General features: G+C 38.2%; 1 protein-coding gene across 3 annotated transcripts in view; it reads right to left on the bottom strand.

Moving 5' to 3' along the window:
- Positions 1–25,932, bottom strand: part of SPOCK3 (SPARC (osteonectin), cwcv and kazal like domains proteoglycan 3) — a 410,315-nt gene that overhangs the window by 164,401 nt on the left and 219,982 nt on the right. The window lies entirely within an intron of this gene.

Here is a 25,932-nt window from a genome sequence, read left to right as displayed (position 1 = left end):
CCTTATATTAACTACTTGTGGCATATTTTCTGATGCTGAATTTGCTAGAAATGATACAGTTCAATGTCCTAAATTCCTTAAAGAAGGAGCCAGTATTGGGTTCTCAATAGATCTTACTCAGAAAATTCCTGGGGAATTTGATCCAACTCCATTATTATTGGGTCTTCTAGATTTCTGTTGGTCTCTTGGGTCTTTTATTCTCTTCCATTTTCGGCATTTTTCATACACATTTTACACATTTAAAGTGTGTGGATATAGAAGTATAGAGCAGGATGATGAGTTGCTTTACCTCCTAAGTAGTGACAGAAACTCACACTTCACATCCATTGCCATTACTGCTTTGGAAAATTGCATTTGACATGCATTTTTTAGGGGTTCACACATATCCGTGAACCACAGAAATAAACCTGAAAATATTTTTGATTCATTGCATTGTTTAACTTATCAATGCTTAAAGATGCACAGTTTGTGCAATAAGACACAATTAAAGATATTCTATGGGTTATTAATTAATACTATATTATTTTGATAATAAGACACTACACTTCTTCTGTCAAGGAAATTCTTAAAAGTGAAAACTTTTGAATATGAATCTTTAGTCATTCTGAAGAATATGACTTACATAATAAGGTTTAGGTATTCCTCACATAATTTCAGCCAAGTTTAGTCTAATTCTGGTAACAGCAAAACTACAAGCAACACTATAATTAAGCCAATATATATTGAAATACTTATTTCATCTCTTAAATGAGTTAAGTTTTTAAATATAGTTTCTTTCAGACAAAAGTCTTGGAAGAGTTTTGTTACTAAAATGTCAATTTCAGTGGACGTGAGCTGATGGGTTTCTCCCTGAAATAAGAAGTAGGTCAAATTTTTAAAATTAACTTCCTCATAAAAAGTCTATGTGATCTACAGAAGGACAGATGGTGGGATGGATAGATGGACAGATGGATGATGATAGACAGCAGTAGAAAGACGTTTAGTTCAATCATTTTGAATTTATTCACTCTGCTTTTTTAATCTGTATACATTAAAGAGTACAGGACTTTTAAAGCAATATGCTTCCTCGCTGAAAACATGGGGAAGACTTTCTGTGTGTCTAGTTGCCTCCACCCTTCATGCAAGGAAGTCGGTGTATAATCATTTATACTTGTTATAAAAAGCCCTGACAACTCCATGTGTTGGGAAATTTACTAAAAAAAGATGTTATCTGCAAAACAAAAAGTAAATGTGACTGCCACTGATATGATATGACTTTATTAATATGATATGATATGATAAAGTAATATATTATGATATGATACATGATATGATAACAATGATATGATTAATTATGATATTACAAACAACATGAACCAGTTCCCAATCTCTCCTGGCTCTTCTTTCTACACTGACGTCAGAATTGATTTTCAAGAGGAAAATCCAATTGTGTCCCTCACTTGCTGAAACATAAGGAAACGGGAGCCTGGCTGGCTTGTCAGGGGGGTGTGAGGCTCTTGATCCCAGGTTCATGAGGTCAAGCCCCACACTGGCTGTGGACCCTACTTAAAAAATAACAAAACAACCAAACAACAGTAATGGAAAAGCATAACTTTCAATGTTTTCCTTTTGGAAAAACAACGAAGGCCTTTGCCCCACCGGGAAGGTACAGCCTGTCTGCCCCTCCCGGCCCTGCAGCCTCTGCTGGCCCCTGCGCTGGGGCCCCAGCCCGGCCATTCTCCGTTCGGGCCTGGCATGCTCTTTCTACAGCTTGTCCTCTGACCCGCACGCTTGTGTAAATCTTTGGTTTTACTGAAGTGTAGTTGACTTACTCTATTATATTAGTTGCGAGCATACAACATAGTGATACGACAATTAAACACATTATGAAATGCTCACAGCAATGAGCGTAACCACCGTCTGTCACCAGACAAAATTATTACGATATTATTGACTATATTCCCCATGCTGCACTTTATATCTCCAAGATTTATTTATTTTATAGATGGAAGTTTGTGCCTCTTCATCCCTTTCACCTATTTCCCCCATTTTCCCACAGCTCTCCCCTCTGGCAACCACCACTTTGTTTTTACTGCTTGGTTATTTGTTCATTTGTTTTGTTTTTTAGATTCCATGTGAAAGCAAAATTATCTGTCTTTTTCTGTCTCACTTATAAACAACGTTACACACACACACACACACACACGGAATATTACATGGCTCAGCCATAAAAACGTATTAATCTATTTCTCTCAGCCTCCTCCAAATCCTCCAGATCTCCGCTCTTGCGTCACTTCCACCGGGAATCGCTCCCTGACTGAATTTCTATTTCTTTCAGAAAACTGTTTCTTCCTCTCCCTCTTTCCCTTCTTCTCAGTCTCACCAAATCTCCTTTGCTGCTGTTTTTGCCGCGAGCGATCACGTCCTATGTCACCAGCCAATGAACTGCACGTCTTCTGCCAACAGCCACGACACGGAGACCAACTAACTACAGCCTGTGAGTAGCTACAGTTAGCAAAGGCCTTGACTCGTCCTGACAAGCACGCTGGCTTGTACCCTGAGTGGTAGGAGTTTCATTAAAGAGTTTGAACACCAGCATCAGTGTGAGGAGTTGGAAGGAGTCACTCTTTCAGCTGTGCAAAGAATAAACTAAAATAGACCAAGGGTGGAACACAAGGACACAGAGCTGAAAGCAATTCCTCTACTGCAGGCAGGACATGATGGTGGCAACAGAGTTGGTGAGAAGTAGTGTTTTCCAATATAGTTTGAAGGTAGAGCTAACTGGATTTTCTGATAGGTTACACACCGTGTATAATAAAAGAGATCATAAAAACTTATGAAAAGATGGAATAGGAATTAACTGAATGTATTAAACAAGAATATTAGGATTGGAAAGCTCATGGGTACTTGGATGGCTCAGTGGTTGAGCATCCTGCCTTTGGCTCAGATCTTGGTCCCGGGTCTTGGGATCAAGTCCTGCATCAGGCTCCCCACGGGGAGCTTGCTTCTCCCTCTGCCTATGTCTCTGCCTCTGTGTCTCTCATGAATAAACAAATAAATAAAAAATCTTAAAAAAAGATGGGAAAGTTCAGGTTAAAAGAGTTTTCCACCATTCTCAGTTTGGTTAGAGTTTTTACTCAAGAACAAGTATTGATGGGTATTGAATTTCAACAAATGCTTTATCTAATGAGAAGATCCTGATGTTTATTTCTTCTGTTCTGGTAATTACATTGATTATTGGATCCTGCTTGCTTTCCTAGGATAAACAACACTGACTTGTGATGTATTACCTTTTTATAGAGGATTGAATATGCTAATATTGAGTTAGCGTTTTTGCATGTGTATTCATGAGCAATATTAGCCTGCAGTATTAGTGGTTCTTTTTAAATTCTTGTCAGCTTCTGATATTGTACAATCAATCACAATTAGTTTGAATAAATTCAGATTCAGGTATCTCCAAGTGTTTGTACAATATTTGTGGTTTTCTTCTTTATATATTTGTTTCTTTTTTAAAATATTTTATTTATTTATTCACAAGAGACACACAGAGAGAGGCAGAGGCACAGACAGAGGGAGAAGCAGGCTCCCTGTGGGGAGCCTGATGTGGACTCAATCCCAGGACCCCGGGATCATGACCTGAACTGAAGGCAGACGCACTTAACTGCTGAGCCACCCAGTCATCCCACTTTATATATTTGAAATAATCTGTGATTAAAACACCTTTTTTTATGAGAAGTTTTTAAAATATGGTTTTGATGTCTTTAAAAACTAAATATTTCAGATTTTCTATATTGTTCTGAACTGGTTTATTTAAATTGTCTTTTTCCAAAAATTTGTATATTTGACCAAATATGCCATATTCTTTAACATACAGTAGTTACTAACATGCTCTTATGATATTTTTAGTGTCTATGACAGCTCTGGTGCTATGCTTTTTTCTTCATGTTTGATAGATAGAGATATCTTCTCTTGTTTTTCTTGATCGTTCTTGTTAGGGGTGAATATCTTTTATTAAAATATTTAAAAAAAAACTAGCTTTAGTTGAGTTGATTTTTGCTATTGTATACTTGATTTATATTTCAATAATAACTCCTTATGTTTATTTCCTTACTTCTACTTTATTTTTTTTTTAGAGATTTTATGTATCATTCATGAGAGACACAGAGAAAGAGGCAGAGACAGAGGCAGAGGGAGAAGCAGGCTCCCTGCGGGGAACCCGATGTGGGACTCGATCCCGGGATCATGTCCTGAGCCAAAGGCAGACGCTCAACCACTGAGCCACCCAGGTGCCCCCTTACTTCTACTTTTTTGATTTTAGTTTTCAACTCTTGTTCTAAATACTTGAGTTGGATACATAAACTTTCAACCTTTCTTATTTTCTAATAAATCCATTTCTTAAGGCTAGATTCTTAATTTTGGAGATCTAGATTTAACTATATTCACAAAAGTTCTTATATTTTTATATTTGGTATTTCACTACAGTTTAATATATTTTGTAAATTTAATTGTGATGTTTTTCTTTGATAATAGATTATTTATAAGAATATTGTTTGATATCCAACATTTAAGACCTATTTACTTTTTCATATTAATTATTTCTATCTGGATTTCACTGATGTTAAATAACATATCATGAATAACTAGTAAATACCTCCGGTGACTTGCTCATTGCAAAAAAGGTTAATTTCATTAGTGTAAGCTACATAAGCTATAAAAACCTGTTAAACAAAAGTGTTTAGCAAAACCAAAGCCACGGGAATTATCCCACAGCACATGTGCATGGAAAATAACTGCAATAAGCAACAAGGGGTAAGTGACAAGTAAGAATAAAAGATAAGACATTTCTGGAAACCTAGAAACTCCTGAAGTAGCTTTTCCCCAGGGTTACCCTACAGAATCTTAGAAATCTCATCAAGGGATTTGAGCAAGGCTGTGAAAGATGTATAGAGTTATATATGTAGGAGACAGGAGAAAAATAGAAGAAAATGAAGAGAATATAGAAAACATAATCAATAGTTAGTAACAAATACCAAAGAATACTAGCCACACACTAGCTAAAGAGTGTAGTCTTATCATGTATTATTGCAAATGTCAAGGAAGGAAAGAGTTCCAGCACATCCTCCAAGAAAGGATGTGTTAATGTGCAAATAACAAATATCTCTGATCAAAAGAAAGGGTGCCAATATTTTGAGTGTCTACTATATGTCTGATTAGGTAAAGAAAGTCACACACACATACACAGAGAGAGAGGGAGAGAGAGAGAAATTCTTGTTAAATTCAAAGAACCATAGAATATGGGTATTATAATCTGTATTGATAAAGTAGGGGTAAAGGCTCTCTATAGTTAAAAGGCATGCCCTATCAAATCTTAGTAGAGTATAGAAAACCTCGACCTTTTCTGATTCCAAACCTACCCTCAGACAAGACAGATTTGATAATTCAAGATAATTGAAAATTATAGTTGGCTACACTTAAGTAGCAATGAAAACAGATTGCAAAAACTTACCTGGAGAACATGGTGGGGAGTTGATGGCACACCTACAATATGGATTTTTTTCTTTTTCATTCACTTTTTTTTCAATAAATACCATGAACAGTGAACTATGCAAGATGATGGGGGAATGAAAAAGGTCAACATAAGCAAGATAATAATGAAACAAAAAAAATCGCAAGAATATTATTATTAGGAAGATAACACTAAAGTGGAAAGGAATTGTGAATTTTAGAAAAGGAGAAATAGCAGCACCTGCCTGGCTCTGACAGTTGAGCATCCAAACTCTTCATTTCAGCTCAGGTCATGATCTCAGAGTTGTGAGATGGAGCCCTGCATCAGGCTCTGCATTGGGTGTAAAGCCTGCTTAAGATTCTCTCTCCCTCTGTCTCTCCTCTCTCTTTAGTAAGTAAGTAAATAATTAAAGCCAATTAAATGTAAAATTGTGACTGTGATAGTGCTAGAAGAAAATATCTCCATGGCAGAAAATGTATCTGAGCTGGGATCTGAAGGAAGAGTTATTTACTAGACAAAATATGCTTGTGTTTGTGGATGGAGGGAGAGGGGCTGTAGTACATAAGGTAGGAGCTCAATAAATGACAATTGACTTCTAAATTACTCTTATATGATTCCCTCAATTTTTAAAAAGATTTTATTTATTCATGAGAGACCAGAGAGAGGCAGAGAGAGAAGCAGACTCCCTGCAGGGACTTGATCCTAGGACTCTATCCCAGGACCCGGGGATCACGACTTGAGCCAAAGGCAGATGCTCAACCACTGAGCCACCCAGGCATCCGATTCCCTCAATTTTTAAAAATATCCCCAAACCAAAATCTCGTTCACAATATTCTAAATAATAAGCCATTTTATTTTTATGTTTAATAGGGAAAAAAGATGTCCCAACAAATACATCCCCAATAAAATTGTAAATACAATTTATTTTCTCTTGCAAAAGCCACTGCTGCTAGAGGCTACCAATTACTGAAATTACAGTGAACTATAAACACATAAGGTAAAATCCCTTAGTTGATTTTGCTTTTTCCAGATTTTATTTGGTGATACAAAAAGAGTGATTTAAGAGTGATGCAAAATTTTTACATTTTCTGTAGTTCTAAAGGAATGATATTTAAAACAAGATTAATAAGAAATAGAAAAATGGGAACAATTAAATAGCCGCTTGTGTATCATGCATGGAGAGTGGTCAGACTGGTCAATAGCATCTTTTCTGCTATTGCTCAAACAACCCAGAAATGGTTTTCAAGAAAACAGGATTTTCCTTCTGGTGACTCTATTATCCTTTTGACCATTATAACACAATAATCTATAGGAATAATCTTTTGAGTGTGTGTCCAGATTATATTTACTTTTCTTTCTTTCTTTCTTTTTTTTTTTTTTTTTTTGTTTTTAGATTTTATTTGTTTATTCATGAGAGACACAGAGAGAGAGGCAGAGACACAGGCAGAGGGAGAAGCAGGCTCCAGGCAGGGAGCCCGACATGGGACTCGAACCCGGGTCTCCAGGATCAGGGCCTGGGCCAAAGGCAGGCGCTCAACCGCTGAGCCACTCAGGGATCCCCATTCATTTTCCTTTCCAGACAGTCAGATGGTCTGGGCCAGAGTCGGTCATCATAGTCGCCCTTGCCCACCTTCAAAATAGCCACCTGGTCGTCCTACACAAACAGACGTGGGCCCTGCCGTCATGCTTGGCCACAGTTACCATGGATTCAGGATGGACAACAGACAAAAGTTAGGCAACAAGTTTATGCTTCCAGAGAATGTGGAGAAAACTGATCAGTCTCTATGGGGAGAATATGGAATCATAATCTGTGAATGAGAGAAACAGAGAAATCTTGTTTTGTTGGGATTTTTGTCCTGCTAGCAAAGGTGAAGTTTGAAGCCCTGCACTAACTGCAGCCAAAGCCCAGAAACCTCGGAAGAGGGCTGCTTGCCCTCATGCTGGGACCCTCCGGCGTGGCCGGCTGTGGCATGGCTCTGTGCACAGCTGGAAGATGGACCACCTCCCTGGGGCGGGGGGGGGATGCTGTGAAGGTGCCAGTATCCGCGGTGGGCAGCCTCAGCATAGCCCTCACTGACCCTGGCCTCCTGGCTCACACGCTCCCGTCATGCTTCCCTGTCCCCGTGGGTTCCCCTCATCCCCTCGTGGCTAACACAGAGACCCCAAAAATGAAGGGGCGAGGTTACAAGGAGAGCGTGGCTCCATCCACCCAGGTGCTCTGGGGCCCTGTGCTAGGGAGGTCCCAGAGCCAGGCTGACCCGGCTCAGTAAGAGCCAGGCCTTTGCTCTGACATCCGACGGGCGGGAGGCCACCTGCCAGGAGACACAGGGGGAGCCTGGACCCTTCCAGGGGGTCTCAGGCCCAGGCAAGTCTTGAGATGATTCCAGCTCAGGGCAGCAGCTCGGAGGCAACCTAGAGAGCTCTTAAGTCAGAGAGCATCCGTAGTGCTAAGCCACTCAATTTTCAAATAAATTGCAAAACCGAATAAGTAATATAATCATTTGACAGGTTTGAGATAGTTTATAAAATATTTAAGTGTTATCTTTAGCCTTTCTAACAAAATGACCACACATTAAAATGTAGCTAACGAATCCATAGTTTGACTCTAGATTTATTTTGTTATTTCTTGAAATACACTTTTTTTTTAAATTAATGGATTGTTCTGTTAAGCGAAGGGGGATAATCTCTGAAATATTGAGACATCTTTTTCCCTCAGAACAAGCCCCAGCATTCATAGAAAGCTGTATGATTTATATGCAGTAAATGGATGCTATTCTATTGAGGCAAAATGTAAAAGAAAGAATGTAAATAAGCAAAAACTCAAAAGCTATCACGCAGGAAAGATTAGCCTAAGAATACCCTATGGAATCTGACTTAATACTTCCAAGGTTTCACAGGTGTTGATATTTGCATGATACGTTCAAGCAGAATTTATAGCAACTTAGCAGCTGTACTGTAAATAGTGTCTTATAAAAAGCCTATTAAGCAATAATTGCTATTCAATATTCATGGCTTAATGAAAGGGACTTGTTGCAATTTTAAGCCATTTTAGAATCATCATTATGTAAAACTTTGACATGTGGAAGCTGTTTATATCAGTTAGTCTGTGAGAAAAATATGTCCACATTTTCTTTTTTTTTCCATATAGAAGAAAACATTGATTGCGTTCCATTTAAATAGTTTGTGAGTGTGCATGTGTGAGTGTGCGTGAGTGTGTGATTATTTTTAAGATTTTATTCATTTGTTTGAGAGAGAGTTAGATTAGGAGCAGTGGGGGGTGGGGAGGGAGAAGCTGACCCTTCTTCTGAGCCAGGACCCCAACTCTGGGCTCTATCTTAGGACCCCGGGATCGTGACCCGAGCCTCGGGCAGACCCTCAACTGACTGAGCCCACCCAGGCACCCCATTTGGGTGTGATTTTAACAAAACTTAAAAAAAAAAAAAGAAATTTACCCAATGTGGGTGTAGAGATTACTTTTATTAAAAAAAAGGAAAAAAAAAAAAAGAAAAAAAAGCTACTTGATTTTCTCTCCAGTTTGCCATTCAAGGGCATGATAGGATATTAACCTCTGAATGAAGACTCAAGAGCCAGCCAGTCACATCTACTAATAATAGAGATATATTTTTTGGACCAGTGGGAGCAGATCTCCAAGCATAAAACCAGTTGAAAGGAGCCTTAATAACTAAACGTCAGAGTGTATTAAATCTCAGTGATATCATTTAGTGAAAAACTGTATTAAAATTTTGTGAAGACACAACATGAAACCACAAAAAGACCTCAGACTAACCTCATCCTCAACTTCTCAATTTTTGACAATTAGATGAAAAAAGACAAAATTGGGGAAAAGCACTTATCAAAGTTAATTAGAAATGTATGACAGGTGTTGCTTTTTTTTTGCTTCTGTTAGATATCTTGAAATATTTCAGTGTTAATAACAATGGTATAAAATAAAAGGCATGCAAGTTTTATTTTTTTTCATTTAACACCAATTATTGTATATTGGTGTAAATAACTATGACATTATAGCTGTTACAAAGACAAATCAATTCACTATTCTGTCGTAGAAAGTTTTCTTCTCCAGTACAAGAGCCTTTTTCCTGTATTGAATAGGAGAGATTGCACACAGGGGGAAATCAGCTGTTGACACGATACCCCACAACCCCGCCAATACTTTTGTGTGTATTTGCTACAAACACGTATCTTCCAACTAACAACAATGCAATCATCTAAACGAGAAGGTTAATATTGGCATATCGCTTCCATCTACTCCCAAAGCCCATTCAAGTTTTGGTAATTGTTCCAGGCATGTCCTTTTCAGCAAATGAATGCAATCCAGAATTACATTTTTTTTTTTTTTTTTTTGCATTAGGTTGACCTTTCCAAAAGAAAAAGTCTCCTTCAATCTGGAACAGTTCTTCAATCTTTTCTGGGCTTTCATAGCTTTTACATCTTTGAACATTAGAGGCCAAGTATGTTGTAGAGTGTTTTTTTTGTTTTGTTTTGTTTTTTGTTTTTTTTTTGTAGAGTGTTTTCAATTTGGGTTTACCTGATGTTTCCTCATGATTAGATTTGGTTTATACAACTTTGGCAGGAGTATTGTGAAATCACATTATACAGCCTATGATTTCAATTTGTTCCACTAATAGTGATTTTAACGTGTTCACTTGGACCTTTCTATGTAGGTTTTTGTGGTGGAAATGCTTTGACATTAAATAGCCCATTGCTCATCAGGATTTCATTTTATTCAATTCATTTATATTACTGTGTTGTCATGATTTCCAAATTTTATTCTGTGGGTTATAGCTCTGTACTATGAGCAGGTTCGAATTGCCCCACACCTGGCCTGTCACAGCCCCTTTACACTGGCTTCTGTCTCCTTCTGACACACCCCACCACTCTTTGATCTCTTCCTTCCTTTCTGGCACAATAAGATGTTTCAGGCTGGTTTTGTTTTTTGTTCCTGCTTGGAGTCAACCATTACTGCAAGGAGGCTTGATATTTGGCAGAGAATGATATTCAAATCACCTAGGTGCAAGGTTGGCTCATTATAATTAAGGAGTCACTGCTCCCAGGCTCTCTCAGTGAACGGATCTAGGAAATCTATATCTGACACCATGTAATTATATATATACATATATAAATATATAAATGTGGAGATATATAAAAATTATATATATAATAATAATAATATAATTATATATAAATTATGCAGAGATAAATATATAAATGTGGAGATATATAAAATTATATATAATAATAATATAATTATATATAAATCATGTGGAGATAAATATATAAATGTGGGCGACATATAAATATTATATATAATAATATAATTATATATAAATTATGCAGAGATAAATATATAAATGTGGAGATATATAAAATTATATATAATAAATATGGATAATATATAATTGATATATAATAATAATATAATTATATATAAATCATGTGGAGATAAATATATAAATGTGGCGACATATAAATATTATATATAATAATATAATTATATATAAATTATGCAGAGATAAATATATAAATGTGGAGATATATAAAATTATATATAATAATATATTATATATAATAGAAGATATTATATATACTATATTATATATATAATAAAAGATGATGTATGTATCTCCACACTTAAATCCATATTTATTTTTATTACTATCTATAGATATTCAAAACCAGGAATTACAGTGATACTTGATTCTAATCCATCGCTTCAGGATTTATCCCGATTTTCTCCCTTTCCGTACTTGTCTCTGTCCTAACAGAAGAAACCTCAGTCCATATTGTCTGCAAGACAAGTGCCCCATCGTCCTCATTCTTTTGATCACAGACTCTGCCCCCAACGTGCCACAGACCCACTCCCTGCTCTCCTCGCCCATCAATGCGCGGCCCCCAGCTCCCCGCACTGCTCTGATCACCGTGTGCCCTCGTGGGTGCCCCCTCCTCCAGCGGACCGCGACGTCTCCACCCTGCAGGTCATCACTCCGTAGGCGCGGCTGACACCTCAGGACGTGTCCCTGGGTGAAGGTCCTCTGCTCCTGCTGCTCAGGCTTCAGAACCTGCGGCCGGGTCGTGACCCCATGGGAGGGCCTCCTCCACCAGCAGGGAGCCATGGAACTGATGGCTCACTCTGGGCCTTGCCGGTACCCACCGGACCTGAACACCGATCATGCACCGAGTCCCCCAAAGGCTTAGGCTGGAGGAGCTCTGGAGTGTTCCCTCAGGCCCCTGTGCTCTCGGGAACGCGTTTCTGTGGGGCCTTTGCCCCTCCCGCTGCACAGAGCCTTGCGTTTGGGTGATGGACACCACCAATAACCAGGGCGGCCACGCGTCCTGTTTATCCAGGACAAGTTCGTTTCATTGGGTCCCACCCGTAGATCTGTTCCAGCTTGGAGAGCAAATTACAGGCTCCTTGTTGCCCCCAGAGCGCCAAATCCAGGGAGCGGTGCTCACGCCTCTGAACCTGCCTTTTCAGCAGCGTCACCACCTGGACGGGAGCCTCTCCCCGGAGCGGCGGCTTCTCTTAGCTTCCCGAAAGCTATACCCTCCCTGGTGTCTCCTCCCCTGCTGGTTCTCCATCCCCCTCGTTTGACAGCTTCTCTTCTCCTCTTTCGTATATTCAAGGGCTGAGCTGGGCCAGGGCCGTCTCCCCAGGCCTCCTGTGTCCTCCATGTCGCTCACTCCCAGGTAATCTCGTTCGGTGCAGTGGCCTTGAAGAGCCATCTACGTGCTGACACTTGTCCGTGCACCTGTTTAGCCTAGATCTCTACTCTACCCTTCAGACTCAGGTATCTCAGGGCCTACCAGCCGATCTCACCTGCATACAAAGAGGAACCTCAACTTTAGCACACACCGAGACCTTAACCAGGCCCTCCCATTCCCGTGGCAGGGCCTTCCCCCAAGTCACGTTTGTATCCCCGCAACGTTTCTTCACAGGACCCGCTTCCTCTTCCACCGTCCTCCCACCCCCAGCCCCCCCTTCCCAAACCTGTCGGTGTGCTCTCGGTACAGCTGCCGGAGCCACCTCCAGACTAACCCAGGCTGCGTCCTCTGCTCGGGACCCCATGAGGACCTCCCCGTATTTCATTCATAGCAAAAGCCAACATTCGTACAAAGCACACGCGGTCTTGCACAATAGGGCCCTCTCTTATTCTCTGGGCTGACCCGCTTCCATGCCCCGGGCTCTCCTGTTCCAGTCATGCTGGCTTCCTCGACGGCCCAGGGCATGCGGGCCTGCTCCTGTCTCCACGTGCTGCCAGAGGCCTTCCTCTAGCTTCTCCCCTGCCCGAGCTACTCCTCGACACAGCCGAGTGACAGCTCCTCCCTACTTCCAACCTTTGCTCTAGGACCACCTTCAGGGTGGCGCATCTCTGGCCTTCCCTCTTACCGCACAACCTGACACTTGCCCTTCTCCTGGCCAAGCCAGATCCCCCTGACCCGACTCCTCTTTTTTTATAGCACTTAGCTCTTTAAAAAACATTCTATTTATTATCTTAAATGATTGCAGCTTTTCCCTCTACATTGTTATGTAAGTGCCATGTGGGCAGAACTCTTTGTTGTGTTCAAGACACCTGCTAAGCACCTGCGACACTATGGGGCACCTAGTAAATGGTCAATAAATAGCTGCTGAAGAAGAAACAAGTGTAAACGTTTAATACAAGACAGTATCACCTTTGAAAAGTCCCCAAATATTTTGATTTAAAGTGCACGATAATTTTAATAATCTGTGATCAACAAGGTTATATAAATATCAGGTGTACTTAAAATTTATTTAAAAATATCACTGAATATCATAACTGATTTTCTACCATGAAGACCAAATTTTTTAAAGAAATCAGAAATACTCTTTTATTTCCTAATATTAACTTACACTTTCGAATTAAGTTATTACTTATATGACACTAATATTTCTATCTCCCATTTCTCTGCACCACTTTTAAGTAGAAATTATAGTATTTCAATTATATAAATGAGTCCACTAATAGCGTCCCCCTGACCCAATTCCCCAGGACTTTATTACGCTTTTCATTTTTGAGTTGTTGTGCCCGTGAACATATTTTCATAGTTAAACATACGGGGCGTGCCACCTTTTCTACTACTGCATATGTTTTCTAAATTCTAGGTGTGATCTCATTGCAAAACATTCCACTCTACAAATATTGCATAATTTACTGAACATTCAGTCATTACGATACTGTCCTTGTATCCTTATTTATTCATACTACCACTATAGAGGGAAATGCTTTTGTAAGCAAAGTTGTGCACACAGCTTTCCTTCTTTGGAATTCTTTTTCTTCTTTTTCTTTTAGATTTTACGTATTTGATAGACAGAGGGAGCACAAGGGGGCAGAGGGGCAGGCAGAGGGAGACGGAGAGGCTCCCTGCAGAGTTGGGCGCACAATCAGGGGCCCAATCCCAGGATCCCATTCAGCGTCATTATCTGAGCTGAAGGGACACTCTTAATTGCCTGAACCATCCAGGCATCCCTTGAATTATCTTCTTAGAAAATATTCTAAGAAATAAGATTATTGGACCAGAGGATATAATGTATTATTATTTCAATTACAAAATCACTGACAAAGAGCAAATAGCCATAGTAACTTTTTGTACTAAAACTCACCAGCACTATATTTACTTTTTGGTCTGGTTTTGTTACTTACATGTTATTATAAAATATTCTCTCTATGGCTTCTTTAAAAAAAAAGTTTTAATGAGGTATTATATCCATATACATTAATTAATTATTTAAAGTTCATTAATTTAACTGCACAATTTTTAAAAGATTTTATTTATTTATTTGAGAGAGAGCATGAGCATGGGGGGGGGGAGATGGTGGAGACAGAAGGAGAAACAGGTACCTCTCTGAGCAGGGGGCCCAAGGCAGGGCTTGAACCCAGGACCCAGAATCACAGCCGGAACCACCCAGGTGTCCCTTAACTGTACAATTCAATGATTTTTAGAAAATTTGTAGAATTAGGCCACCATCACTGTAGTCCAATTTCAGAACATTTTTATCATTCCAAAAAATTCCTAGCAGCCCTTGGCAACCATTCCCTATCCCAGCTCCAGGCAGCCAATCACATACTTCCTATCTCTGTAGATTTTCCTTTTCTAGACATTTGACATAAATGAAATTATTTAATATGTGATCTTTGCAATCTGGCTTCTCTCACTTAGCATCATTTTTAAGGTTCATCCAAGTTGTCTTTCCTACTTCTAGATAGTTAAAATGCACATTTACCATGTAGATGTTCACAGTAATATTTCCATAGTGTGAACTCTTGAACCAAGATTTTGGTCTGAGCAACTATTAAGTAAAATCACTCACATATGAATTCATGATTCCCATATTCATTACGAAAAATATTTTTAAATATCGACATGCAAAAACCTTTGTTAATATTCATAATATTGAGTAGAAAAAATATATATGATCTTCTCTGGAAAATAATACAAAATTTTTAAAAGAATACTGGGCTGTCATATTCTTATATTTCCTTTGTGCAAGTATTCCCGCTCACTTCCTTGGCCGGCCTGCTCCATCACTGACATGCCACCTCAACAAGGCCCAAAGGCTTCACTGCACAACACAGATAGACCTCTATGCATTTCAGTACATTTGAGTAGCCCATAAGCATAATTTCCAATATTTAAAAAAAACATGCAAATACAAACTAATAATGGACAGGGTTTTTTCTTTGCAAATGTATAATTTATACCAGTTTATTCATTTCCTTCACATTCTTGCTCTAAGAAAACTTGCATGTCCCCTAAAGACACTGCTTCTTCAGCCCTCTCAAACTTTTTAATTTTCTTATGTGACCCCTACCATGAGCAATACGGATGTCTTCCTTCCTCTTCATTCTTTGTCACTTCCTCCTAGAAACACCCAGTTTTGAATCTCGTATCAGCAGATTTTACCATCCTTGCTTTATACAGTCCTCTGTGAACCTTGCATCCCAATTATTCCTCAATAGCCTTTGCTCCTGGCACATTGTCACCCAAGCCAACAATATTCTCGATGACTGTAATATCCATAGAGATGGCACTTTCAATACCTTGATGACAATGATCCTTTCCTCCGCCCAACCTCAGCCATTTACTTCTACGGTTATGTGGCCGTTTGTTTTATTATAATAACTGTTACTACTCATCACCAATAACCTCAAATCCAAGCTCCTCTTTCTTTTGTCCCAACTCCAGCAATTTTCACCTGACCACCATTTTCTCAGTCTTCCTCACACTGCGTATGTCTTCCCTTCTCTATGCACCCAGATTAGAGTCCATAAGTGATTACTACAATCACTCTCTAGTCCTTCACTTTATCATACACAGTTAGCAAAATCCCAGTTCTGTCCTTGCACTCATGCAGATGTATATGTTTGAAAGAAAACACACAGTCTCTATATTTCATCTCAATTTAAAGTAACAGACTATCAAATGCAAGAGTGGGGGCACCTGGGTGGTGCAGTCAGTTAAGAGGCCAACTGGGTTTCAGGTCAGTCATGATCTCAAGGTCCTGAGACAGCTCCATGTCGTGCTCCACATTCAGTATGCAGTCTGCTTGAGTTTCTCTCTCCTTCTGCCCAACTTTCCATGCTTGCTCTCTCTTTCTCTCTCTCTCAAATAAATATTTTTTTTAAATTACATTAATAAATAATAAATAAATGCAAGTGGGTCATGAAATCATACAGTATTTTCTTAGAACATTACCCTTTGCTCTTTCTTAAAGGACAAAAATCATAATTTCATGGCCTAACCTGAACTCCTGATTTCTTTACCCGTAAATGTGTTTCTCATTCAGTCTTCCCCACCCCAATTAATCACATCACTATCATTCTAATCACTTAAGCAAAAACTCTGGATCATCATTGACTCCTTTGTCCTTACCACCTGAAGCAAAAGTGTTTGGGTCTTTCTTCAAAATACTTTCCAAACTCAGCCACTTACCATGACCTCCCCTGCCACTTAACTGGACCAAGCTACATCATGTCTCATCTGGATTACTGTTGTACCTTCCCTCACAACTGTCCCTGCCTCAATTCTTGTTCATGACCCCGCAATGTTTTTTCAGAAAAGAAACCACTGTCATTATTTTCTTCTTAATAACATACTATAGAGAAGATATATAGAGTGCTATGGAGAATAATCAGGGAAGAGGATAAGGGGTACAGTGGGTCATGGAGAAAGGCTGCAAATGAAATAAAGTGATTTTTGGAAGTCCAAATTGAGAAGGTAATATTTAAGTAAAAATTTACTTATTTCCCCTATTTTCTTCCTCTTGGTAACAGATAAAGTCCATGAAGACAAGAATGCATCACTGTTTTGTTTACTGCTGTATCCCTAGAACTGAGAAATTCATTCCTTCAACAAATATTTATCAAGGACACTTGCACAGGCACATGAAAGGTATGACCAAGAGAAAAAATGTCCTCTCTTCTATTTTGAACTTAAAGTCGCTAAATAAGTTGGGAAACAGAGAAGAATGACAAGCTTAAGTAATGTTACTTAAATCTTTGATAATATCTTATATTCAATCATAAGTAGTTTCAAAGAGATTAATTTTCATTTAAAAAATTGGACAAGCATCCAACTGATGCTTTAAGCATACCCTTAATTACTTTTTAATGATTTTAGAATGTGTGAAATGTTGTGCTCATTGAAAATATAGTTTGCTCATTTGACATTGTTTACCTGGTTCTTGTTAAATTAATGAAGCAAAAAATAGAAAACGAAATAAGGATTGATCAAGGAAGATATGCATAAGTTAGAAAACAGAGCCTATGACTTTTTCCAACTAATTAATGTTTATGAAAGAAATGAGAAAAAAATAGGTTAACTGAGGAAGTAAGCAGAAACTGAGTTATTAGAGGATGAGGAAAATAAGAGAGAAACTTAATTAGATAAAAATATGAAATACCATCTTTATTCAATAATATAACTGTAGTTTTTAGACCTTATAGAAATAGGCCTAGAGATGTAATTTATTAATTATTAGTAGCTCTATTATAATTAAATTAGATTCATTTTACAATTATGCCATATATAATGTATGATAAAATGGAAGAAATGGTCATGATGAGAAGTAAACACAGACTCTAATTAAGGGAACAAACACAAAAAGACTTTAAAAATTCGATTTCCCCTTTGTGGTTATCTTCAAAATGAAGCACAATAAAAACATACCAGAATAGTAATTGAAACATTTTAGTCTAATTAAGTTTATTGATTTTGGAACACTCTCATAAAGCTGCTGCTAGGGTACAAATCTAAAAATTCACATGAAATTTATTTATTTTTCTGATTATGAAAGTAGTATATACTCATTGTACAATTATCAAACAATATAAAAATGTTTGATTTGAAAAGTGAAATGCCTTGATAACCCAAGGATTACTCTTAACAGTGTAGTTTATTAATTCTTTTTTTTATGTGTTAACATCAAAGCAAGGCTTTGCGTAAGTTGGATATGAAGAATAGAAAAATAAAAAAAGACGAAGAGACTTGCAGACTTTAGCAGATGGTAGGTACAACCCATATAATAGTGAATAGCCACAGGGAGGCATATAAATTTCTATGAGATATAGAATAGGGAGAAATAACTTGAGGAGGGAAACATCATAAAAAAATTCACCGAATATAAAGCACTTGGAATTTACTGGGAAGGATGGATATGTGAGTCTGTTATCTCAAAATATTCATTACCCTAGAGTATAAAATAATCAATCTTAAGAGCTTTGGCAGAGACTTTGATAGGGGCAGGACAGCTCCTCAAACAATGCCATAGAAATAAAAGAACGTCTCTGTCAGGTCAACTTCTTTACGGAGTATGACAATTGCATTTGGAATTGTAAAGACAAAAGAGGTCCTAGCCAGTTATGAGCTAGGTCACCTAAATCAATGCTTGGATCTGAGGGTGACAAACTGTGTCTGCATCCAGGGTAGGACACACACTGCTAACTGGAGAGTTGGGTGTGAATATTTATATGCAAGTGACAGCAGGAGGAAAACAATCCCATGGGCAGGCACGGGAGTGATCGGCTTTAAGAAATCTGGTCTGGTCCGTTCTGTAGGGGTCTAAGGGCACAGTAGTTGGAATGAGGCTGGGCTCCACAAGGTAGGGGGACTAAAGGCCGAGAGACGAACTCTGCATGTAAGGAAATTGGATTCAACAAAGGTTGTAAAACTGGGATCGAAACGGCCAATCTTATTCCAAAGAATGATTAATCTGACGGTTGTAGAGTTAGAGTTTTGCATGTATTGAAGTAATGAATAGAGTATCCAAAATACAATTTAAAAATTAACAAAAATGCAAAGATAGGCAAATGATATAGTCAAACAATAGGGGAAAAATAGAAATAGCAATAAAAAGAAAGAAGATAAAAAGAAAATCTATCCAACCTCAGCGTAGCACAAAGTAAACTGATACCCATGAAATTCACATTTAAAAAATATTTTAATATTAAGAAAATTAAATATGTGAGTTGCACCTATGAAATAAAAAGAAATCAAGACAAAATATTTACACATGGATGCATAAATATTTCACCAATAAAAATGTGCAAAAAAATTAAATGTAAACAGACAATCTAAATGAAGATGTACAGGGATGCCTAGGCGGCTCAGTTGGTTAAGCATTTGATCTTAATTTCGGCTCACGTAATGATCTCAGGGATGGAGATCGAGCCCACATTAAGCTCCATGCTGGGCATGAAGCCTGCTTTAGGTCCTCTCACTTCTTCCCCTCGGCCTCTCCCCTGCCTCTCTCTCTAAACAAAACAAAACAAAACAAAACAAAAACAATAAAATAAAATATAAAATAAAATAAAATAAAATAAAATAAAATAAAATAAAATAAAAAATTAAATTAAATTAAATTAAATTAAATAAATAATAAAATAAAATTAAAAAGATGTACAGAATTGGGTCTTTTCATAATTTTATGACTGAAATATTAATTGAAGAAAACTTCTGGATCATAGCTTAGCAGGAGTCACTGAAAATAAAATACAAATCCATGAGGTTTTTTTAGATGTCGTTACCCCAGAACCAATAGCACTGCCTAGCCATGATCGACCCTGTGCTCTCGGCCTTTGGGATCTCCTTTGAGCCATCTGGAGACACAGTTTCAAAGAGAGCAGCAAACTTCCCTGCCTTGAGCACTGGGAAAGCAGAATTCAGTTATAAAATTTCCAGCTTCTATAGGATTATTCCGAGATTTATGTCCCAGAGTGGTGACTTCACACTCCAAGTCCATCTATGGGGAGGAATTCGGTGATGAGAATTCCATCCTGCAGCACAAGGGTCCTGGCACCTTGTCCATGACAAATGCTAGACCCAATGTAAATGGTTCCCAGGTCTTCATCTGCCAAGACTGATGGTTAGATGGCAAGCGTGTGGTCTTAGGTAAGGTGAGAGAGGGCATGAATACCATGAAAGCCATAGGATGCTCTGGGTCCAGGAATGGCAGGACCAGCAGGAAGAGCACCATTGCTGACTGTGGACAAGTGGAAAACATTTGACTTATGTTCTATTTTAACCACCAGACCATTCCCTCTGTGGCTCAAGAGAGCACGCTGTGCCCTCATCTGCTTGAAACACCATATAATCCTTGTGCTCTTGCTGCAGTCCTGTGGGTTCCATATTTTCCTTATCCCTCTTCACGTCTAACTGGATTGTGGAGGTAAGTTTATGAGTATGAAATCAGCATTGAACAACAACAGCAAAAATAAATAAATAATAAATAAATAAATAAATAAATAAATAAATCAAATAAATAAGTGAATGAATAAATAAATAAATAAATAATAATAATATATAATATATATACTCTATTCGGTCAGTCTCCTGCCATCCTCTATATGTAAAACTTGTAGTCACGGACACAGAAACAGAAATGCCATTCTCTTTTGAGAAAGAAAATTGAAACAGTTGTGCAGAATCAATGGCAGTTCTGATGCCATTCAAATGCCTGGCTTAAGTTTATCCTTGAGGCCTGGATCAATTTTTCTTTTGGAGTTTTGGGAGTTATTCCTTAGTCCTTATAAAAGATCATCTTCCCTCAAAGTCTCAAAAGACAGTTTCAGAGGGTTTCTGTAGTTGTAATTAACAGAAATAACAACAACAAAAAAAAATCAATGAAGAAGAAATGAGGCCCATCATTTTAACAAGTATAAAATAATTGTTAAGAAAATAAACTCTTGGGTAAGAGTAATGGTATTCAGAATCATCTTCCTCCCTTGACAGCTCCTCTGACCCTGAGTATCCTCACCAGGAAAATCAAAGTTGTGATGGTCTCCATGTCAGATAGGGTTTTTTTTTTTTTTTTTTTTTTTTTTTTTTTTTTTTTTTGTGCATTAAGGGAGTTTGCTTGAATATGTAACATGCCATGTTGCAGTTATTGTCATTATTACAAAACAACGGCCTGGAAGCAATATAGGTCCTTCATTATAAAATATCTCATTTCTAATAGTTAATTGCTCATGATTTCTTTCCCTCTCTCTCTCTCTCTCTGATTACTTACTCTTAACCCTATGAAATAGACTGAGGGGTTCTGGAGGGGAGGTGGGGTGTGGGGTCACTGGGGGACAGGCATGAAGGAGGGCACATGATGTGATGAGCACCGGGTGTTATGTGCAACTGAGGAATTACTGATCTCTACCTCTGGAACTAATCACGTACTAGACGGTGGCTGATTGAATTTAAATCTTAAAAAGTCTCATGTCCAGTTTTTATCTCAGTTGCACGATTGCTCTTGAGCACTATGTCACTATTTGAGAACTGCTTGCTGCCCCGTGTTCAGTACACACTCATGGATTAATGTCCTTGCCTGTTCTGATGAACAGATCACGCTTGGTCGTACTTAGATGAACACCACAGACCAATGGAACGTATGCGCTACTGGTTCTATCAACACACAACCGGGGAGATAATGCCCAAACAGCTTTTAATCCTACAGCCCGCATTCGGTTACGTCAAGGTAGACCAGTATTCCTCACCACACGACTGTGAAAAGTAGCAGGTTATTTTGAGTTCTTTAGTTTGTTTAAAAATATTCTTTGCTCAGACATTTGACATTTTCTGTTATTTTACGTTCATCCAATACACTTCTCTGCAGCTTTTCTGTTCAGTAGACGAGCTGTATGTGTGTCTTGCTGATATTACCAATAGGGACTCCTTCAAAATGTGAATATTGAATAAAATCTCATTTATCAATTTTGTTTATTATTGGGCCCCAAGGTCAGAACTGGCACAGATCTAGGCGAAATTCACTGGCTCCTACCTCAATGATACGTCCCTCATTGCACGTGTCCCGCAGCATATTAACCGGATGGAATCCCTGTATGGATTGACCAGAGATGGTAAGAAAATAAGGTCTTCCAAGAAAAGATTTATTTACTTATTCATGAGAGACACACAGAGAGAGGCAGAGACACAGGCAGAGGGAGAAGCAGGTTCCATGCAGGGAGCCCGATGCGGGACTCGATCCTGGGACCCCGGGGTCATGCTCTGAACCAAAGACGGACACTCAACCGCTGAGCCACCCAGAAGCCCCCTTAATTCCTCTTTCACATGTAATGTGACATATTCACACGCTCATGGGTTAGCATACAGATATGTTTGGAAAGCCATTGTTCTGTCTACCTCACTCCTTCTAAGATGCCGAGGTTTCCTCTCCTATATAGGAACTACTGTGCATAAGGTGCCACATGGCCCTTTATGTCAGCCTGTGGAAAGTAAGGCTCAGGGGACCTGCACAAGGGGTACTAGTAGTCCCGTGTCGTCTTCTGGCCCCCCTGAGAATGCGGCAGGCCAACTAGCCAGCTTGCGATCAGTGTTCATTCTTAGACATCACATTGTTCATGTCATCAGGAAAACTAAATTGCTAAACTATGACTTTTTTCAGAGCAGTGTTTGTGTCATGATTTCCGGCAGCATTAGAGACTCTTCTATAGGCAACACCGATGTCACTTCCAACTAGAAATGCATTAGGGAAGACTGATGTAGAAAGGGGAAGGTAAGAAGAAAAGTGCTACGGTGAAAACCTATTTTCTTTGAATTTGTATATAAATGAAAAGATATTATCTTGGACTGCATGAAAATGCTCCAAGGTCAGTTATGTAAGAAGATATTGTCAAGACTGTCGCAGTTCCTGGAATCTCACAGAAGCAGAGGGCCAGCCCTAGGGAGCTGTTGAAAATGACATCCTCTATTTCCAATCAAAAAACAAATCGTTGTTGAAATCTACCTGTGGGTAATGTCACGTTGAATCACCAGATGAGACTCCACAGGACTCCAGTGACTATAGTCGCATTTTAAAATAGAAAATACCACTTCATTACGGCATGAGAATCCCAACATGTAAGCATCTCAGGGTGGCCAGCTTCAAAATTTGCTCTATGCCATTAGTATAGTCAGTTTAGGCCCATCATTGGATAGATACCCCTCCTTTGGTCGTTCAGCCATTAATGCCTACTTCACGCCAGGTGCAGTTTGCCTCCACTGTGCTGCAGGTTAAATCTCTCCAGTATAGGTCCCTGCCTCTTGCCCAAGCAACCTGCATTATCAAATCTTTTTTAAAATTAATTAATTACTTATTATTATCAAATCTTTTTTAAAAATTTATTATTATTATTATTATTATTATTATTATTATTATTATTATTTTTTTTTTTGCATTATCAGATCTTAATTACTGGCTTTTCCAAATCTTAGTCTTACTACTTCTGTGCTCCTTTGAGATAAGACTTCCCAGGCCTCTCCGTGATTAACCTTTTTTTTTTTAATTTATTGTCTTGTGTCTTTACTATCATTTCTAAAAATAGGCAGGACCATCTTGTCGATACGGTGGCTAAAAATACAGATGATTTGGACAGATAAACAGAAATATGAGTAAACGTATTATTAGTAAACATATTATTTTGCCTTCTTGTTATTTGGAAATTGAGATGTCAGCACCACCAGGATGACACGAATGTGTCTTCTGTGCTCATTATAAGGAGTGAACATTATATCCTTCCTGAATTTTATACGTGAATCATCATTGTTGGTGATAATGCTACCACCATAATACTAAGATTTTTTTAAGGTCTTCTAGTCAAAAAATTCTGGCAATCAAATTCATTAACTTAAACCCTAAGAGATAATACTATATTCAGTTAAGATTCATGCAAAACCAACACTTTTTAAATTCAGTTTTTAAAAAAACAAATTAACACATGCTATTAAATATTCTGGACACAAAATGTTGGTTTCCTTTTGATACAAAGCTCTTGGCAAACATTCTCCATTTTTCTGTGGAAGGACACGAATGAGAGTACAATGGTGGGATACTTTGAAACTTCCTTTTCATCCAGTATCAGATGGTTTCTCCTGACTTTCAAAAACATAAAGGAGAAATAGTTCGGTGTCATATTAAGTATCAGATACCATATGTCACTGGATAAAACATCTTGGTTAGCAATATTTTTTATTTGTCATTTGTCATGAGACCCTCAGGATGGAAATTTATGCCCATGTGTTATGTTTCTCTCTGTTTCCACAGCATCTACACTCACCTTTTACATAATAGTCCACTCTATCCTTATCTTCTATGCCCAAATTAGAATGCATACTCTTTGAGACCAAAGTACTACATTGTATTATGGTTAATGCGTACTAAGTTTTAAATGAATTTTGAATGAATACATGAATTAAAAATAAACATCAGCTTGTCTTCTTAAACATATTATTCCCTAAATAATTTAGATTAATCCTAAAAACTTGCCCGCACATAAACATTTCCTTTCTTCCTACCAGTATTCATTGGTCAATATTTTCAGAGGAAAGAAAAAAAGCTAACTAAAAATAGGAGCACAAAGTTAAGGCACAGGCTATAGTATTCAATAGGCAGACTTTAAATCCCCAAATACCTGTAAGTATATATGTTCATGCATATATACATACATATACGATAAGATACACCAAAATTTTACACATAGTCATACACATGCATAAACCCCACAATGAACATTGTAATTTGTATTTTAAACTCATGTCTTTTTAAAAAAATATTTATTTATCCTATTTGAAAGAAAGGGAGAGAGAGCACTCATGAGGTTCGGGGAGGGGCAGAGGGAGAAGTAGACGGTCCACGGAGCAGAGAGCCTGGCACGGGGCTTGATCCCAGGACCCCAGCATCATGACCTGGGCCAGACTGAGCCACCCAGTGCCTCAACTCATATGTCTCTTTAAACACATTAAGAAAACCTACACATGTACATACATGGATCTACCTGCATACAGACTATACAGTGTGCTCCGTTCCTTCCTGCAAATCCTATTTAATGTGGTTGAGTTCCTTTCAACTTGAAGGAGGTCCTTTAGGGATTTTTTATGGGGAAAGCTCTGTTGGCAAAGAAGTTTCTGTTCCTGTTTTTCTGAAAATGTCTTTATTTCATCTTTAATTTTAAAGGATACTTTTATAGAATATTCCTGGCTTGACTTTTTTTTTTTTCTTTTGAGCACTTGAAATATGTCATTCCATTGTCTTCATGCCTCCATTGTTTCTGATGACAGGTTAGTCTTTTGTTTTTTATTAAGATTTTATTTATTTATTCATGAGAGACACAGAAGGAGAGAGAAGCAGAGACCCAGGCAGAGGGAGAAGCAGGCTCCATGCAGGGAGCCTGATGCGGGACTCGAACCCAGGACCCCGGGGTCACGCCCTGGGCTGAAGGCCGCGCTCAACCACTGAGCCACCCAGGGATCCCAGGTTAGTCATTTTTTATATCATTGTTCCCCCTTGTGGAACATATACTTCTTCCCTTGTTGGACATTTTCTGGACTTCTGGAATCAGCAAGTTTTGTATTTCACCAATTTTGGAGAATTTTTGCTACTATTAATTCAAATTTTTTTTTTCCTGTCAGCTGTTTCTGTCAGGTGCCTCCTTTAAAGTAACAAGTACATTTCATTCATTATTAATAATACTTAAGTCAGAATAAACAAGGTTTTCTGTTAGTCATCATTTCATATAAAATTATTATTCTGTGAAAAAAAAGTCCTTTTTGCCACTTATCATGTAAGTGCTTTCCTCTGAGATACCCATTTTGCTTCGTTTTGCTGCAGAACGTTTTTTAACACATACTTCCAATTTCATCATATGGATTATTTTTTAAAATCCTCAGGTCGAGGCTAATAAAAATAACATGTTTTACTACTTTACTACTTCATCAAGGAGACTCTTAAGTGAAACTGATATTTTCTACTGCAATCCCAAGGCAGTGAAGAATAAAATAAGTACTATTAAATTTCGCTGTTATTGTATTTATTCATGCTAAAATACCTGAAGTTTTACTCCCCAGGCTTTGACAATATAACTGCAGATGTTAGCAAAGTGGGGAAATAGTCTGACCTCCCTGAACCCTAGAAGGGTCTGAGAGATCCCCAA

Source organism: Vulpes lagopus, chromosome 23 (assembly GCF_018345385.1).
Source record: "Vulpes lagopus strain Blue_001 chromosome 23, ASM1834538v1, whole genome shotgun sequence".
NCBI classification, from domain to species: Eukaryota; Metazoa; Chordata; class Mammalia; order Carnivora; family Canidae; genus Vulpes; species Vulpes lagopus.
The sequence above is the reverse complement of the archived record's forward strand: the minus strand, read 5'-3'. Positions and strand labels throughout refer to the sequence as shown.